The 12,974-nt window shown below is 36.0% G+C and overlaps 1 non-coding gene across 1 annotated transcript; it reads right to left on the bottom strand.

Annotated features, from left to right (window-relative positions):
* Positions 1-483: 483 nt before the first annotated feature.
* Positions 484-589, bottom strand: LOC128292306 (small nucleolar RNA R71). The gene has a single exon (XR_008282291.1). It is a non-coding gene; the product is annotated as a small nucleolar RNA R71 (small nucleolar RNA).
* Between the last annotated feature and the right edge of the window lie 12,385 nt (positions 590-12,974).

The raw sequence follows: 12,974 nt of genomic DNA, 5'->3' as shown, positions 1-12,974 counted from the left end.
TAAAATACATGGAGAACGAGCAAGAAGATGATACTCAACCCCTAACCGAAGAGATGGTTGAAAACCAAGGCAATCAGCTACCTCCTGCAATTGCGGTTAATCAAAACCCTACTCCACGCGCTATGTATGATTATGCTAAACCTTGATTAATAGGAACTGAATCTAGCATAGTTAGACTTGTTGTAGCTGCAAATACTTTTGAATTAAAACCTAACACTATTCAAATGATACAACAATTTGTTCAGTTTGATGGTTTGCAGGATGAGGATCCCAACGCTCATTTAGCCAACTTCTTAGAACTATGCGATACATTTAAAATTAATGGCGTTTCTGATGATGCCATACGTCTTCAGTTGTTTTCCTTTTCATTGAGGAACAAAGCTAAACAGTGGTTGAACTCGTTACCACGAGGTTCAATTACTACTTGGGAACAAATGACCGAAAAATTTTTACTAAAATATTTTTCGCCGGCTAAAACGGTTAAATTACATAATGATATCTCTTCTTTTGTGTAGATGGATTTAGAAACACTCTACGATGCATGGGAGAGATACAAGGATCTTCTGAGAAGCTGCCCGCATCATGGGTTACTGCTTTGGCTACAAGTACAAACATTTCACAATGGTCTGAATCCTTCGACTCGGCAAATGGTTGACACAGCGGTGGGCGGAACCATCAACAATAAAACACCGGAAGATGCCTATGAGTTTATAGAGGAGATGTCACTGAATAACTATCAGTGGAAAGTCATGAGGACAAAGCCAACTAAAATAACAGATGTTTATAACGCCAATTCGGTCGCCATGCTCTCTAATCAGGTAGAACTCTTAAATAAAATATTGATGGTTTTCTTAATTCTTCACAGGTTCACCCAGTAATGCAGAGCGAAGCAAGTAGCGGTGGAACAAACCATTCGGAATACCAATCTTATGGCCACAACATGGATAACGAGCAATTAAATTACATGGGTATAATCCTCGACCTCAAAACAATCTATATAGTAACACTTATAATGCAGGTTGGAGGAACCACCCCAATTTCTCGTGGGGCGGTCAAGGAAATCAAAGACCACAACATCCTCCGGGCTACCAACAACCTCCTTACCAACAGGAAAAGAAGCCAAACCTTGAAGAGATGCTCTCAAAGTTCATATCAGTGTCAGAAACCCATTTTCAGAACACCGAGACAGCACTTAAGAATCAACAAGCATCGATCCAAGGGCTCGAAACTTAGATAGGCCAGCTTTCCAAACTAATCTCCCAACGACCACAAGGTAGTTTGCCAAGTAATACCAAACCTAACCCAAGGGAACAACTCAAAGCAATTAATATTCAAGATGAAGGGTTCGTTGTGCTTGAACCAGAACCAAGGCAAGAAACTGTGATAAGCAAATGTTAAGGTGAGGTAGATCAAAATACAAACAAACCAGTGACTGTCGAATATGAACCTCGTGTGCCATACCCCAACGCGACAAGGAAAGACCGCTCAAATGAACAATTTGGTAAATTCTTTAAACTCTTAAAAAAATTACATATTAACTTACCGTTTATTAAAGCTCTATCGCAGATGCCACACGCAATGAAATTTTTAAATGAGCTTTTAGCAAAAAAGCGGAAGTTGGACGAGGCGTCGCATGTGGAGCTAAACGCAGTTTGCTCGGCCATTCTCCAAAATAAACTACCCAACAAACTAAAAGACCTAGGGAGCTTTACTATTCCTTGCTTAATTGGTAGTTTAGATGTTAATCATTTATTAACTGATCTAGGGCCTAGTATCAACGTCATGCCTTATAAAATTTTTAAGCAACTAGGTCTTGGGAAACCTAAACAGATTAGGATAAGCATTCAATTAGTAGATAAAACTATAATATTTCCTAGAGGTATTATTGAAGATGTGCTAGTTAAAATTGATAAATTTATATTTCCCATTGACTTTATTGTTCTAGACATAGAAGAGGATAGCAAACACTCCCTTAATTCTAGGAAGGCCCTTTTTAGGAACTGCTAAAACCATCATTGATGTTGGCACAGGTGAAATCAGACTCTGAGTGGGAGACGAAACAATCACCCTTCAAGCTCGCAATTCTGGCAACACATCAGGAATTGAAGGTGATCATTTAAACCATTCTACTAAACCTAGCAATATGGTGTAACCTACTTTGCAGAAAATGAGTCTGAAGGAAGCACAAGAGTAGTTCTCAAGCAATAGTAGAGGACCTGTTCATGAATGGTGGACGTACAAACCAAGAACACCTGACAAATTGAAACTACGCCAAAACAATCCCGATACCTCTCCAAATCAACTTAAGTTTGGTGATAAGGTCTTATTAGATACTGCAGATCCCCATATTGTCACTACCACACCGAATGAGGAAACTGCTCTTACGGTACTCAATATTTTTCCATTCGGTATGGTGGAGGTGAGTCATCCCAAGTTCGACACTTTTAAGGTAAACAACACCCAATTAAAACCTTATTTTGATGAGATTGATAGCAGGAATGAGGACTATAAACTCCTCAAACCACCATGACCATTCACTGAAGAGATAAGTCGAGCTTAGACTATAAATAAGCGCTTCTCGAGAGGCAAACCTAAGCACTAACAATATTAATTTCTTTAAATTTTGGTATCTAACTCCTAACTTACGAATAGAAATCTTGAATACAGGTGTTTTCACAGAGACATGGCCAAGCACACGGGCATGCTTAAGGCTGTGTGAAAACAGGGTAAGGATTTCCCCAACACGGGCTACGATAAAATGCCACGGCCGTGCGATATGACTGTGGTCGAGCCTGCCAAAACAACATGGGCGTGAGATACGCCCGTGTGGAAGAACCGTGGACGAGCCTACCAAAACAGTACGGGCATGTGACACGCCCATGTGGAACACCCGTGGTCAAACCTGTTAAATTAACACGGGAATGGGGCTTGCACACACAGGTGTGGGAGAAGCGAACGAAGCTAGACACACTTGCATGTGCGACAACGTAATACCCTATAACCAAGAATCGCTGGGAGGGTTATAAAGAGTTACCAACCCAAAACAATACATTTGTACATTCACATATAGATAATTTCATTAGCAATTATATGCATAGTCAAACACAATCAAAGATCGAAATTCAGACTTATACCAACATTCAAAAGTTTCCATATTCACATGGCTTATAGACAACAACATCTCAAAATATAATTCACTTAAGTCTATTCCATACATGCCATACTAACTCCAAAATATAGTAATACCAAAAAGATAGATAGTGTGACGAGTTGCTGACGATCCCTTCCTGAGTAGGTGACTGAAATCAACAATATATAAAACAGAGAAACATAACAAACGGAGTAAGCTTTCATAAGCTTAGTAAGTTTTAAGCAATGCAACAAATAAACTCAATTATCTAATTTCTCAAGACGTCATTTTCTAGATATTTTACCATTTGGCCGAATATACATAAGCACATAATGCACAATTAGCATTCTAATATCACTTAATCTGAATTCATATGGCATAAATAAATCGAATATTTTCACATACTTTCACACCTTGACCGAATATATATCATGATCATAAATATAGATATAACATTTATTCACATATGTATCACATTATACACTTATGATTCAATTCAAATCATACTCACATATAAGTACATAATACGTACCTGGCCAACTTATCGTATTGAACGTATTCATTTGTCGTTCTAACACGAGGTATCTTAGATCTAGACTTTTATCAAATCACCAGCATTCAGCCTACTAGGTTTTAAACCCGAATTCATTCACCGGCATTTCGCCTGCTAGGCTCGAAGCCCGATATCATTTCACCAGCATTATAGCCTGCTAGGCTCGAAGGCCGAATAGTATCTCACCGGCATTATAGCCTGTTAGGCTCAAAGGCCCGAATAGTATCTCACCGGCATTATAGCCTGCTAGGCTCAAAAGCCTGAATAGTATCTCACCGGTATTATAGCCTGCTAGGCTCAAAGGCCCGAATAGTATCTCACTGGCATTATAGCCTGCTAGGCTCAAAGGCCAGAATAGTATATCACTAGCATTATAGCCTGCTAGGCTCAAAGGCCCGAATAGTATATCACCGGCATTATAGCCTGCTAGGCTCAAAGGCCCGAATAGTATTGTACGATATTCAATTCAACAAGTTTCATATAACACAATCACACCCAATTAGGTACAAGCATCATTCGAATATATAATCCTACATTTTATTCACTTTTATTTCATTTCATCACTCACATTTATCATTTGATAGTTTACACATAACATCTTACTCATATTCATCTAACATTATCATTTGATCATAAAAGCCTATCACATTTTACTTCCATTAGAATTTCCATTCGGCCATATACATATATGACAAGTAATACTTAATTCTCATAATTTGTCATGTCATTATCGAATATTATTTATATTTAACTACTTAAAACTTACCTCGAATATTTTCGAACAATCTCGGATCGACTATTCAACTATTTTCTCTTTTCCCCTGTCCAACCTTGGTTCTCTATGCTCTTTAGCTAATTCAAACAAAATTTAATTTATTAAGGTCCCATCAAGCTAGCTTATAGTCGAATATTCATTGTATACTTAGCTCACATACACAAACACAAAACTCATAAGGCTTATCATATTTTCATATATATATATCTTTACCATATAGCCGAATATATATATAGCTCATCAATTAGGTATTTATTTACGTTTCCCTTTTAACACATATTGATCAACTAGACCATGCATTAGCCATTGACACATTCGATCATTAAAGCAATAACCTGTTAACATTCAAGCATTTTATACCAAAATTTCTCCCAAGGCCGAATTCATCTATAGCCTTTAGTACATATACAAAGTTTATATTAATTTATATACACAACATTAAACTAGTATCAATTAACTAAGTACTTTAAAATTTTCTTTAACTAAGTAACTTATTCGAAAATAATAAGGGAAAATCTAACCGGAAATATTAAGAGCAAATTTAATCGGAATTATTAAGAATAAATGTAACCGGAATTATTAAGAACAAATTTAACCAGAATTATTAAGAGCAAATTTAACCGAAATTATTAAGAACAAGTTTAACCGGAATTATTAAGAGCAAATTTAACCGGAATTATGAAGAACAAATTAACAAGCTTGACTAATCAAACATTCGACAATGACAATGGCAATTTAACAAACCTTAAATCCAACTTATAATTGTGCATATCACATTCAAAGCATCCACTCCATTCTATCATTTTAAAACACAAACATTACTCAAATATTATCTAAGTTCACATTCAGCAATTTCACAAATACACAAGCCGATTTTCCTATCATCTAAACTACCTATATGAAGATTAAACTATCTCAAACATCACCCATTCACAATTATTCATTAAAACATAAAAACAACAACCATTCCCTTCAAAATCTTCCACAGCTGAATACTCAAATCACTACCCAATTCAAAATTTTGACATGGGCTAAGTAAGGGACTTTGTAACTAGCTTAAAATATGCTACAATTTCAAAAACTAACATGAATTTCTTACCTTAATTCCAACTCAAAAGTGACCGAATGTAGTCTGACTTTCTTTTCCTCACCTAATTTCGGCTATGAAGAACAAAGATGAACAAGCTTTTCCCTTTACCTCATTTTTGTTCTTTTATTTATCTTTATTTTATGATACTAAAGCCATCAAATTTAATAATGCTAATTTAAAAAGCATATTTTGTTTATCACCATCATTATGGCCAGCCACTACTCATTAAAGTGGGAAATTTGACATGCAAATCCACCTATTTAACACCATAATTTATTTGGCCACTACAAAATTAACCTATCACATTTTCAAAAAATTTCACACAAGTCCTATTTAATAATTTCACTCACAAATGACAAAATCAAAGCATGAAATTTTCACACATGCACTTTCACATATAATAAGCATAGAATATAACCTCTAATTATTTTAATGGCTCAGTTTTGTGGTCCTGAAACCACTTTCTGATTAGGGTCAAATTAGGGCTATCACAGACACGGGCGTGTGAACCCACACGCCCGAGGAACACAGGTGTGTACTAAATGTCAGACGCGCCAAAATTTGAAATTCGCGAATCACACAGGCTGAAATTGGGGAACACGGGCGTGTGTCCTGGTCGTGTGGCCCAAAATCTATAAATATCCTACACTATTCACTTTCTTCCCATTCAAAACCCCTAAACCTAGCTACTGGAACTCTACACGGCCTCCCTGCCATGCCTGTGTGCTGCCTACAACTACATTCTCGATGCCTAATCTCTCCCCTTAGCGTTTGTTAACTCATTTTTCTTTTATTTCATTGATTTATAATGCTTTTTATCATATTAATCTATATTTTTCATGTTATTTCCATATTGATAATCACATAAATTTCATTTATCAAACAAGTTATCATCTTTCTCATGTTTAAAATCTTACTCATTACATGATTCCTACACTTCATTCAATTAGTTAGAAGTGAATATTCATGGCTAGGATAGTTGAAATAATCATGCATATTTTGTTGACATCTCTTTTCATTCATATAGTATTTTACATTCCATTCCTTGCCATTTTTGCTTTTATTACCATGCTCATGCCACAAAGAAATGGGTCAATGAACTTATTGTTTTAATTGAATTCAGTAATTTAGTTATGCATTTTCCTTTTCGAATTTAGTCACTTTCCTTTTATATATTATAAATTGTCTACTCATCAAAAGACGAATTGATGTCTCCATTTGCAGGTACACAATGTCGTCTTCAAGAAGAAAGAAAACTGTCGTACCTACTTCAAAAAAAGAGAAGGGAGCGTCCTCTTCCGCATGTCCAACCGCGAAAATTCGTCACCCTCTTCTACAGTTTCCCCGAGGGCCTCAGGAAGAACATTTCCAAATACTTCGGGCCTGACCTTTAATTGAGGGCCGCTGCATCGACTGGGCTACCGTAGAACAAGTTTAGATGGCTGATGCGATTTAGGCCCTTTTAACCACTGACCCTTGGAAACTGTTCTTTGGGATTATCGAGCCAAGATACCTCAACATCACGATGGAACTATGCTCAACATTCCATCTTCAAATCGTAATGACAAGGTACGATGATCCCGACATGGTCCAATTTCGCCTAGGCAAATTAATCCGCTAGCTAAGCGTCCTAGAGTTTGGTGCTATACTAGGCTTATATACGGAGGAGTTCAAGAAGGAGAATGAACTACATGCTCTCAGTCGCCACATACATTTCTCTCCCTCAAAGTGCTAGCACACTTTGGCCCCTAGCACGGTCTCCTACAATCCTAGCCGCTCCAAGGAATCAGTTCTCCCACCATCCCTGAGGTACTTACATGCTATTTTAGCTCACACGATTACAGGGAGGCGAGAGAGCACTGGCATCGTCAACACCCACGACGTCTACTTCTTATGGTACATGTCGCAAGGGTACGTCATCGACCTTGCCTGTTTCATCGCCCTTGCGATTCAGCACCAAATAGAGCGGCATAGGAAGGGGTCATCTCTATTGGCCCCTATGTGACTCGGCTAGCGCGACACTTCGCGCTCCTCAACATCGCGGCCCAAGAATCATCCCTCACCCTCATCTGCCAAATGTCTCCACAAGGCATCTCGAGCATGCTTAGCATGAGGATGATCGTGAGGCACCGAGGAACCTACCCTCCCCAGTATCGTCTCGCCCAATCTACCGAGGAGGAGGCCTACGAGGACATTCCTGATGATGTCCCCCCATAGCACGAAGGCCCACCGACTCAGCCACCACCACCCTCTCGTCCAGTTCATGCGGTGGCTTCATATGCTGACATCTCTGAGCGCCTCACCCAAGTCGTGAAGCAGTGTTTTCAACGATTTGACAACATTGATGCTACTCTACAGCAGATTTGTCAGCACCTCCACATCTCATCGCTAGTCCCACCTCGCGAACCATCAAACGGTAAATATGTTTAAAAACATATTTATTTATTATTTTAAGTTTTTAATTTTTATTGAAACCACTTTTTATTTTTATTAGATTTTAGAAATTTTATTTTTAATTATTAATTTCAGTTATTTCTTTTTGAATAATTATTCTCCCTAATATCCCCTAATAAGTTCTTGATTTTATCACAGTCATATAGAGCTCTTAATCTCATCATCACATAAGAACTAAAACTCCACCGGGAAAGGTTCTCCACGATGCCATATCCTAATCGACCACAACCATAGCTACCACTAGATATAACATTCTTTTGGCGCAGGACTTACGGCCTAATGAACCTCTACGACTGCCGGAGTATCCTCCTCCGCTATCGAATCGATTCCCCTCCAGAATTTTAGTTCGAGGAATTCATCATACAGGAAGTTTCACTTCTCTCCCTATCTTATTTTTATACTCTAATATCTATCTTTGCACATTGAGGGCAATGTACATCTTAAGTGTGGGGGGGTATTTATTACATTATCAGAAAAATCCCTGAATGATTACCTTGTTCTCTTGAAAAGCTCTCATATGATATTTAGGATAAATTTTAATTGATTTATGATTTTGAGTGATATATCTTGAATTAATACATAGGGATTTATGCATTGATTGTTTAAAATTTTAAGATAATTCACGAGTCTAAACATCAAAAAGCCATAATTTTTGTGAGATTTTTGAGCATTTTGAGCATGTATTAATTCTTTCATGCTCACTTTTATTATTGTTTTGAGTGCGTCATTATTGAACTGTTATTCTAGAACTTGCTTGATTAGGCATGTTGAGACCACACCATTTGATTTGATATATCAAAATGATTAAGGCACTTAGGATTAACTCACTCATGCCATGAAAAGCCTACCTCCATGATTAACCCTTAGTAAACCCATTTGAGCCTAACAAGCCATTCCTCATATTAACCTTAATATTAACCCTTAACCCATTATTATTGAAATCCCCTAAATTAATTTGATTCCTATTTCTGTGGAGATTTGAGTTGAAGAAATTGCTTAGCTATGTCTTATTTGTAATAGGTTAGTCTATGATTATTTAACTTGTTCTGAAAAAAAAGAAAAAAAAACAACTATGTATTCATATCTGTAATTTCATATTCTGAGAGAATCTCTGTTGTACGCAAGTGAAGATTAACTCCTTTTCTAGTTAGGCAATTTTTTAATTCAATCTCGATTCTAACCCTTTCTTTCAGCATGTGACGATACCCCCTAACCAAACCTCATTACAACCCTCTAAAGACCTTTTGATTGATCTATCATCTTAAATTATAATGGTGGAGGTTTGATTTTCATGCAAGCCTATGGTAATGACTTTTCATTATTGACTGTTGAGTGCTTCATTTATTGTCCTTAAACACCTCGAGTGATTTGAGTGAATCTTTAGTGAGGATGTGAAACTCTATGATATTCTGAATCAAAGGTAATTACTTAGATGCGGAGGGACACCTATGTTTGCATGATTAAATACTCAACTTGGAATGTTTGAAACTTTTATGTTCTTTTAGTTGAATTCTCAATGTATGATTACTTATGGATTAATGTGAGATATTATCGATTGAAATTATAAGTTGAGAAGAATTTATTTTGATTATGAGTAGATAATTTTGCTTAAGGACAAGCAAATGCTTAAGTGTGGGGGTATTTGATAAACCATAAATTATACTTATTTTTACCTCATGTTTAATGCATTTTATGGATGATTTCACATTAGAATTGGTGAATTCGATGCTCCTAATGCTTTAATTTCATGTTTTATAATTAGGAGAGCATAGGAGAGCGAAAGGAACAAGAAACGGGCCAAAAACGGAGAAAATAGGCCAAAGTACAAAATCGACAAGGCCTGGACCTCCTCACACGGGTAGACCACACGGCCATGTCAATTTGGCAGGCTCGAACATGGCCTGAAGTAATCGAACACAAGCGTGTGCCACGGGCGTGTCCCTGCCGAGCCCAAGTTGAGTCTAATTTGGAAAAGGCTAATTTTGAGGGCTTTTAGGCATTGCAAAGCCTATAAATACACCCTAGAGGAGGAAGAAAAAGGAGGCGGAGAAGGGGGAGTAAGGAATTACTCCAAGGAAGCTAATTGATCCATCTCAGAAGTCGGATTCATTATCAAAATTGAAGATCTCTCCTCAATTTCCCTTCAGGAGTTTTGGGTTTTCTTTATGTTTTGTATTCTTTATTCTTCTGAGATGTTTTCTTATTTAGTTATGAACTAAAACCCCTAAATACTTAAGGGGAATGAAACCTAAGACGAATCTTGTTATTATTTTTTGAATTGTATGATAAATATTTATCTTATTCTTAATTATGTGTTCTTAATTCTTGTTTTGATATCCTGTAGTCTTGATTCAAGACATGCTCATATTCGAGGAGGAATAGACCTGCCTAAGAGTACATTTGTCATAATTAAGCGGAGTTGATTGCGCGCCTAGACATAGGGTGACAAGATTTTGCCGGATTAGGGTGAAACCTAATAAGGGGATCCATAGTTCGAGTTAATGCAACCCTAGAGTGTTAATTAGAGAAAAGTCTCAGTTATTCAATCTAGGGATTAGACATTTTTAGTCTTGAATAGGGATAATAACATAACTTAGGGATCTCTACGAAACAAGTTGAATGAATAAATCATCCGATTCGGAGCCAGAATAACAAGTAAAGTCTAGGTGGATTTTTCCTTAGGTATTGTCTTAAGTCAATCGATTTTTCCCAAAAGCAATTCCCCAATTCTTTTCTCTGTGCATTATTAGTTTAGATAATTAGTTAATTACAACAAAAACTCTTTATTCTTAGCCTAGATAATAAAAAGATAGTCATTACTAGTACTTTTATTTCCTTTGGGTTCGACAATCCGGTCTTGCTAAAACTATACTACTGTTCGATAGGTACACTTGCCTACATCGTAATAATAGTTAGTGTAAGACTGAGTAATAATAAATATTTAAAACCTATCATGAAATCACGCAATCAATGTTCATCATAACAACAACAAAAATTAAAGAGATTGGGAACAAGAATCAAATCTGGTGTTTTTCCGAGGCTTTGACAAAGTTGCTCTGCTCTTCATTCTTTGTTGTCCTTGCCGATCAAGGCCTCTATGAACACTCAATTTTTTCTCCAAAATGGTTGAAGGAGAACCCTTTTCTAAGGGAAGAAATCGGCACAAGAGCAAGAGACTTGAAATTGAAAAATGAGAGGAGAAAGTGAGAGAGGAGAGAAGAAATGTGAATGAATTGAGGTGTGCTTTGAATGATCAGCCAATGGGGTTTTTATAGCTGAATGTGGTAGATAAAATTTTCTAAAAATAGCAGCCAAAGAGCCATCCCTTGGCCGACCACCTATGTGGCAAAGTTGATGGCTTCAACTTTTCTAAATATGGTTTGGGGCAAATCCATAAAGCCATCAATTGTGGAGGGGCTTGAATGCAACATTGAAAAGTGTTAAAGGGCTTCTTTGCAAGCTTAATTAATCAGCTAATAAGCTGATTTGGGTCTGCATATGGATGGTTTTGGGCTGCCCAATCCTTGGCCTGTTCAGTTCAATAGGTTCGATTCAACTGGACCACATTTTCCATAATTAATTAATAATAATTTATTTAGCCAAAATTAAATTGGGTATAAATTAAAATTAATTATATTATGAATTAATACACATAATTGGACCGTCTTAGTATGGAAATTAATTTGCCTCAATACTTCAAATTGCTTCTCAGTTTTGTGCTTCTGGCATGTCTACCGAGCCGTTTTTCGCCTTTTGTGAAAATCTATCGAAAATAACCAAAATTCATAAAAAATAATTATAAAATTAACTAAATTTCAACATGTTCATGTTTTAAGTGCACTTTAATTATTTTATAAAAATTAAATGTTTTTTGATAAGAATTTAACCGAATTCGCATGAATTTAAGTTAAAAAGGGTATGAAAAAGTGTGTAAATTTTTATGTTTCCACACCCCCAAACTTAATTCATTGCTTGTCACGAGTAATGCACAAATTTTGAAAATAATTTCTCGAAAACACCTTTGAAAATTTCTTTCAGAACAACTTATGCTCAAAGACAAGAAATTTGATAATTATGCTACTTATGTATACATATCGTTCAAATAAATCTCAACAACTATTGTGATAGAAAAAATTAGACTAAATGTCTCCTAGTAAAGTCATGTTAAACCTTATCAATGTAATTTTATTCTCTTTATTCAAGATTAAGCTGTAATCATTAAGTTTAACTTATGTCTTCATATGTTGTACGTAGTAATTTCTCTCCACTAATGTAGGTAGCATTGGAACTTTTCAATCAATAGGTCTTTAACAAGGTTGTAACATGGCTGGGCTTAAGGGTAGGTAAAAAATAGATAGATTTAGGTTTTTAAACCCTAGACTAATCTTGCATCAGACCTTAAAAATAATTACCTTCAATACATCAACTTTCCTCGTTTTGACATGCTCTTTTGTACATCTTATTTTAAGAACTCATGCTCTTTTTTTAAAAAAAAAATTCAAGCATTTTGCTGAATGTACTACAATTTTAGAGCATTCGATACTTCTTTTCAACTCCCCCAAACTTATTTTTAAAGAATACTTTGAATAACATTGAGTCTAGTGTTTAGGACAATTTTAAGATAGTTAAGAGAGAAGTGATGGCTAAATTTGCAAGGGTTCAAATAAAATTAGGCCATATAGTCTCAAAGTTGGGTTTCAAAGGATAAAAATTTCATCATGGTTGGCTTGAAAGGCTCAAACGGTCCAATCAAAAGTTGCCTAAATCATTTTCAATGTTCCATGCTTCCTAGGATTTCGCTCGAGAAACTACTAAGTCAATTTTAAAGACTTAAACTTTCATGCAAGCATAACTTTCGTAAGGAACTAAAAATTTATGGTACGATTTGCATGCTTTATTATTAATACATTTATATCATTATTAAGTTAACATAAAAATTTATTGAAATAATAGAACTTTATATATATTGAAG

Source organism: Gossypium arboreum, chromosome 4 (assembly GCF_025698485.1).
Source record: "Gossypium arboreum isolate Shixiya-1 chromosome 4, ASM2569848v2, whole genome shotgun sequence".
Lineage (NCBI taxonomy): Eukaryota > Viridiplantae > Streptophyta > Magnoliopsida > Malvales > Malvaceae > Gossypium > Gossypium arboreum.
The sequence above is the reverse complement of the archived record's forward strand: the minus strand, read 5'-3'. Positions and strand labels throughout refer to the sequence as shown.